Consider the following 7,709-nt stretch of genomic DNA (forward strand, 5'->3'; position numbering starts at 1 on the left):
ACGATATAATGATAATAATAATAAATAATAATAATAATAATAAATAATAATAATAATATAATAATAATAATAATAATAATAATAATAATAATAATAATATAATAATAATAATAATAATAATAATAATAAATTAGCTGACTTTTAAAAGATGAGATGCAACAAAGTGATGATAGGAGTTTTTTCCACGCTGACAAACAAAAATATTTAAAAAATCAAAATCAAAATTCATCCCCGAGAATCAGATGAAAACTAAATTTTCCCAGAGCTTTTGGAACCGCCTCGATTCCACATTACTTGTTTTACTTATTGAGAAAAAGAAAACTAAATGGCTAAATATACTTTCGCATCGCATTCCTGACTCAACGACTCCGGTCCTTAAAACACACACAAAAAAAAATCCGAAACGTATTATATTATTGCTAAATGAATTCAAATAAGGGGTTTCAATGGACCCGAGAGCGACTGATAACAATATCAACTAATCTGCTGGTGTTTGGCCTTGATATCGCCGTGTAAATAAAGAGTCTGTTTTTGTTTTGTTTTTTAAGGGTTTCACGGCGCTTGCAACACATTTAGGTTATATCATGGCCAGCAAAAAGGAAGAAAACGGGAAAGTAAAAAGTTATAGAATTACAATTAAAGCACTCAAGAGAAAGTAAGACAAAAGGGAACTAGGAACAAATAGGGATCAGATGTAGATTCCAAGAGCATATCACCGATGTACTTAGCTTGAATCACCTATAAGTCTAATCCGGAAACAAGCACAAAATCCAACAAAGAGGAATACATTCAGATGCTACATTAAAAATAGATATAATAATACATAACAGAGAGATGATTTACAAGGAAAAAAATATCATCTCTCAAAACAATAACTATGCATTTGACTGTTTCCCTCCCAGCCAGGACTCCGGCCAGGGCCAGGACAAAACCAAGTAATCTCATTCCAAGACAAAGACAGAAAGCATGCAGGAAAACAGACACAGGGGATAGAAGACACAGTATAGACCCCCCCCCCCCCCCCCCCCCCCCCCCCTGCCCGCTATGGGAGGTCAGGATCCCCACCCAGAAATAAAGATTCTAAAACAATACGAGAGTATAGATTATATATATTGAGAGAGTCAGAGACAATGAGACGGGAAAGAAAGAGAGAGAGAGAGAGAGAGAGAGAGAGAGAGAGAGAGAGAGAGAGAAGTGATATTATATATATATAATATATATATATATATAGAGAGAGAGAGATAAGAGAGAGAGAAGAGAGAGAGAGAGAGAGAGAGAGAGAGAGAGAGAGAGAAGAGAAGAGAGAGAGAAGAGAGAGAGAGAGAGAGAGAGGAGAAGAGAGAGGAGAGGAGAGAGAGAGAGAGAGAGAGAGAGAGAGAGAGAGAGAGAGAGAGAGAGTTTTATTTTGGTTTTACAATACATTTTCCACAGATCGAAGTAAACTTTTCAAAAATAACTCACGAGTAGACCCTAGAGTCTACATAGATACTTTAATATATCAGCATGCTTTGAATTTTTGTGCGTCCATATTCAATGTACACATCACACATATAGACACACACATACTCGTACCCCCCCCCCCCCCCAACTTCTCTCTATCTCTCTCTCTCTCTCTCTCTCTCTCTCTCTCTCTCTCTCTCTCTCTCTCTCTCTATCTATCTATCTATCCATCTCTCTCTCTCTCTCTCTTTCTCTCTATCTATCCATCTCTCTCTCTCTCTCTCATAAAGATAAACATATTATATTTGTACGAGATAATTGCGATAGGCCTTTGAAAAGCCCTTTAGAGGCACAGTTCAAGCTGAAGTGTCCCAGGTGTGCAGCTACGTTTAACTGTAACTCTACGAGCATCGTATCCAATGTTTTACAGAATGTACTACCAACAAAATAAGCGACTATCACATAATAAACACACAATCTCTGTCACGTATAGATAGTATGCGCTTGACTAAGAAGCGCACAACATTGCCATCTGGAAGTATAACGGACCAACACACAAAACTCTTGTGTAACCATGAACTTTTACAGCCTGGATAATACAGTTAAAGTGAGAATTACTCATAAACGTGGGTGGCAAAAAACAATAACAAAGACCCGAGTGACGTCAACTTCATTCTATCTATACTGACCTCATCGTATTTATTCACAGATTCGGGGGGGGGGGGTGGAATTAAAATTTGCCAAATTTCGAATTTCTGTCCTCTAATTTCCTCATTCATTTTGGGTTGTCCATCCGCTTCCATTCCTTATGATATATATATAATATCGTACATCTAGCACTTTGCTGTGCTCTCCTACTGCCTCCCTCCAAAGTCCTTTGTGTATGATGGGGGTTTTTCTCGTATCTCATGGCGAGAAACGCGACCAAACCGAGTCAATTTCCATATCTAAATTACTGAAGGTTTGCTTCAAAGCGGGGTGAATTTAACACTACACTACTTATTCTACTAATCTGTTGATACCTACGATCAATACTTCTGATAAATGGTCCAATCATGATTCTGCAAAGCACTTTCGGAATTTTCTCTTGCACTCGTTATTTTCATTGCAATAAGCGCTTTACAAAGGGTCCCTGATCAACAGCAACACTTAACATGTAGGACGTGACGTGACGCCTGTTAGGCGATATTAAAACTTTTTTCGGACAACAACAACGCTGTTAACGGCCAGGTACTCATTTTGCACCTGAGCACGGTGAGAGAATGTGAGTAAAGAGCCTTTTCCAAGGACTCAACTATAACTATGCGCCGAGCGAGGCTCGAACCCAGGACCTTCCGATCCGAAAGCGAGTGCCATACCACAAGACCATATAGCCGCATAACACTTAGGTTGTATTTGGAATTTATTCCATTGATTTGGACCTTCAAATACCCCAAAGATGATGACAGCTTAATCTCTAGTGTATAAAATGCAAAGTGTTTCAGCAAATAAGTCGTGGACTTTCTGCTTGAGCATAACATTTTATAGACAAAGAAGCCTTTAGACGGTTCTAATAGGTCATAGGTAGCCAAAAGCGATGATAGTGTTAATTGTACATACTTCCATTCATTTTCACTACCAGTTAGATAAGATAGGCACAATACAGATGGATATGTGCTAATTGATCTTCGTATACGTATGGAGGCGACAGAAACAATACATAAAAATATGCGTTCGCATTTCTTTTTTCTTTTTTTTTTTCTAATGAAATTACACCAATTTTATGCTGGTAGATCTATATAATTATGAAGATAAAAATATATATATATTTTTAAAAAAGCAAATTGCAAATTTAGGTCGGGACAACAATAATTATTAAAATGAATTATAGTTCTAATCTATAATGCCGTACTCTGGGCTATGAAAAAAAAAGAAAAATTAAAAATTTTGGCCAGAAAACTCGTTCTTCAAATATGGATCGATCGAAATGACCCTCATCTATGCCAACATCTCTCATATCTGCGAGGTCCCAAGTTTGAGAGTTGCTGACAAGATGAGAGTCATTTTAAGCCATCGATTTTTGAAGGACGAGTTTTCCGGCCAAAATTTTTAAAACGTGTTGTTGTTTTGTTTTTTTAAACTTTATTTTCTTTTTCAGAATACTACAGGATCACTCGTCTCACAAGCAAAGGGACCGGTATCGATCCTGCATTGGGTCAATATTTTCCCCGACCCCCCCAGTTCACCCGGAGTGACTGGATAGCTGGGTCTGTTAGATCTGGTAGAAAATACCATCTACTCTGATTGAGATATACTACTAGCGTCCTGCCTATAAAGGGCAGCAAGCAATGAATCCAGCATGTTTAACACTAAAGGAACCGGGATAACACTGAAGCTCCATGGACCCTTTCATGCAATTTTGTTTTTGTTTTTAAGTGTTTTACCTTGCTTGTAACACATTTAGGTTATTTCCGCGCCAGTAAAAAGGAAGAAAATGGGATAAACAAATTCTAGAATTACAATTAAAGCACCTAAGAAAAAGTAAGACAAAGGGGAAATAGGAACAAAGGGGGATCAAATGAAGATTCCAAGAGCAAACCATCAATGTACTAAGTTTGAAATCACCTAAAAGTCCCATCAGGACACCAGCACAGGATTCAACTAAAAGGAACACACTCAAATGTTTACATCACACATTCAAAATAACAAATATTGCAATGCATAACAGAGAGATGATTTACAAGGGGGAAAAAATATCATCTCCCAAAATAATAACTATACATTCGACTATTTCCCTCCCAACCAAGAACTCAGGCCGGGGTCAGGACAAAACCAAGTAATCTCATTCCAAGACAAAGACAGCAAGCAAATTGGAAAACAGATACGTATAAGGGGATAGACAGAAGACACAGTAAGTGCCACCCTGCCCACTCACTATGAGAGGCCAGGAACCCACCCAGCTTTTATGGATCTGAACGACTGACTGGCTACTACTACTACTACTACTTACCGATACGTGTATTAGACTCAGTATATCACCTCGACGTCTGTTGTCATCAGCACGAGATGGGAACGGCGTCGTCGTTGGCGTCGTCTTCGTTCTCGTCGTCGTCGTCGTTTTCGTCGTAAGGGTCGTCGTTTTTGCTGATTAAACGCTAAACCCTGGCGGAGCTACGATGATTTGGCACGCACAGCAGCTTAAGATTTCAACAAATGCCGAGGTTACTTAAATTGATGCAGTGGTGAATGACATCAAAATCGGTGGCAAATAAAATGAATTAACTGACTTATATATAATGACGAAAATGCGTCTATTCCTATTGTTTAACTCGTCTATAACAATCACAATCCAATTTCAAAGATTCGGGAAATGTGGACAAATGGACGGTGATACACTCTTCAAAGCATGGCAACTTGTCTAAAAGTAAAAACATACTTTCCTGGTGGAATGTTGATGGTGATGTGTGTCAATTGAACAATTTGGGATTGCTGTATTTTATCGTTCTATATTTTAGAAGTTTTGTTGTTGAAAACGTTGATCATGACGTTGTTTTTTTTTGGAAGAATCACAACAATCTATGCATCGGAATTCCAAAATGTAACTGTGTTGATGGACTTCAAATAATATATAATATTTAGTAGTCTATAGTCGAGGGCCAACTCAATCGTGTGCTGTATTGTTAGTACTTTATCAATAGAAATAAACACAAACCAGTGGACTAGATATGTCATCACCAAATCTTCATTCTAGGAATAGTGATGTATTAACAAAACAAAACAAAAAAAAAATATATCAGATGTATTCGAATGTGCAGAAGTCTTTCTAAAACTCTCACAAACGAAGCCAAATATGTGTAAACATTGATTGTCTTTTTTTTTCTTCTTCTTCTTCTTCTTATCTGTCTATGGTGTCCGTGACGTGAAGGGGAATTGCAATCACAACAGCTTAGATTTTTGTCAAGCCCGAAGAATGGTCTTGTGGACCATCGGCTCAGTTTAATTCCCTTCAATTTCAACACACTGTCAATAACGTCAATTCACGTGAATTTGCCTCTTTTTTTTTCTTTTACAAGGTAATTTGGAAAGCAATGCAATGCGTTTGGCGTGTCTTCGGCGATTACTTTCGCCTAAACATAAAAAAAAGCTGGAGTCTCAGAGATTTGTTTTCTTGGCGTCGACGTCCTTTTGGAATCTGAGGAATAAAAAACAGGGACAGAATTAGAAGAGCGGCATTCGACACAATAGAACAGGCTCATTCAGACAAAAGCGGGTTAAGATCGTCGTGTACTCTTCCGTGGGAGAAAGATTTACATTTGCCGTATTTTGTTTATACAACATGTCGATGGGTGTACGTATTTGTTACCCCCCAAAAAAAAAATCACAAAATATAAAAACATGAAAAATGAATATCAAATCAAATATAAGGAGGCTGATTTCTAAGACATCAGAATGTTTTTCAAAAATTGAAACCTTGCTGGCTAATGTTTAATCAGCATGTTATGCATTTATTTTCAAAGATTCAATTATGTTTCATATTTCATCACTCCACAACCTTGCTTTTAAGTCATCTAACCGCTAGTTCATTAAGTAAAAAATAAAGGCATTTAAGTTATGGCTAATCAAAAGAATGTGATTGACGTTGTATCGACATACTATTGAAGCGAATACTATTGCAACTCGATCTAGACAAATAGCCTTCTTCAGTACATGCCTGTCACCCGGACCAATCAGCCCCATAGATAATGAACATTACTCTATTTGGACACAACACAGGCGATTGAAAAAAAAATGTCCAAAGTCGAAAAGAAATTAAATCATAGCAAACTTAAGTCCAAATGTTTCCCGGAAAAAAAAATCAGCCCCATAGAACCTGAGCATAACTCACAAATTCTAACACAGTTGTTGTTTGTTTGTCTTTAAGGGTTTTACGGTGCTTGCAACACTTTTAGGCCATATCAGCACCAGTAAAAAGGTAGAATAATAAAAAGATCCGGAATTACAATTAAAGCACCCAAAAATAAGTAAGACAAGTGGGGATTCGTTCAAATATGGAACAGATGCAGATTTCAAGAGCACACTATCAGTGTACTTTTGAGATCACCTAAATGTCTTATCCAGACATAAGCACTGGTTTCCGCCAATAGAATTACACTCAAACGTTTACAAAACATATTGTAAAACAAAAAAAAATAATACTGTGCATAACAGAGAGATGACTTACAAGACAAAAAAAATATATCATTTCCCAGAACTCTATACATTTGACTGTTTCCCTTCATGTCAGGGTATCCAAGCCAGGGCCAGGGCAAAACAAGGTAATCTCAATCCAAGACAAAGACTCAATAGATCGAAAGAAAGCGTTAACTCACTTCCTATCCTGGTGTCACTTACCAAGATTTGATAGCCACATCCTCATAAGTGCCCCAGCGGTTTCAAAGCCAAGTAAGACGTTTGCAACACCACCCTTGGAAAATAACCAGCCACAACCATATTCGCTTTGTTTGAGAACATGCCTATAAACCAAATGATAAACCCTCGAGATCACGAACACATTTCACTATTTTTTGAAAAAAAACAGGACATACCGTAGCCTTCGTAAACTCATAGCCTTACACGGACCAAAATATTACGTCAAAATACAAAGCCAGACCACCCAAAACAAAAAATGCAGATCGTGAGTTGTAATCAATAGATGATCCGATGGGATCAGTTCTTTCCTCAACTCACTCAATCCTAGAGATGTTTGCCCTTTTTCAAAATTGAAAAAAAATGTATTCAAAATGAGCATGTACATAGATACGTTTTTTTCAACTACCATTAACATGTAAATACTAAAAACATTAGCTTTGATAATGCTCCTATAATTTGTCTCAGAAAAATGTAATAAATAGGCATGGGGTAAAAGTAACCTGGTTTAACTACGGATATAGTCGGTGTTAGGGTTGAGTGAGTTAAGCAGGGACAACTCATTAAGCCATGAGGTCAAAATACAAGTCCAAGTGCCAGGCTATACGTTTAACGAGGCTATGGTTATGCACGACATTGTACATTACAATGTAATTCCACACATTTCAGTGTCAAGACATTGAGATACATACTCACAATCCAGAGGGCCACAATATGATCCGGCTGGTGAGCATCAACTGAAGGTGGTTATGATATAGCCCCTAATAAAATGTAAATCTGCGAGTAGCCCTTCACATCATAATATTAGAACCACCAAGAACACAGGTATACCAGCCGAATCGGGTTGCCTTCCCGTTTGTGGGTGCATATCGCTCTGTTTTGTT

At 37.5% G+C, this 7,709-nt stretch overlaps 1 long non-coding RNA gene across 1 annotated transcript in view; it reads right to left on the reverse strand.

Moving 5' to 3' along the window:
* Positions 1 to 6,829, reverse strand: part of LOC144959273 (uncharacterized) — a 26,609-nt gene extending 19,780 nt beyond the window's left edge. The window contains exons 1-2 of the long non-coding RNA XR_013642589.1: positions 6,811 to 6,829; positions 4,430 to 4,563 (exon numbers count right to left, since the gene is read on the reverse strand). This is a non-coding gene — a long non-coding RNA (uncharacterized LOC144959273). The remainder of the gene's footprint in view (positions 1 to 4,429; positions 4,564 to 6,810) is intronic.
* Positions 6,830 to 7,709: the final 880 nt, after the last annotated feature.

This window comes from Berghia stephanieae, chromosome 13, assembly GCF_034508935.2.
Source record: "Berghia stephanieae isolate SIO BIC M18660-M18661 chromosome 13, UCSD_Bste_1.3, whole genome shotgun sequence".
Classification (NCBI taxonomy): Eukaryota; Metazoa; Mollusca; class Gastropoda; order Nudibranchia; family Aeolidiidae; genus Berghia; species Berghia stephanieae.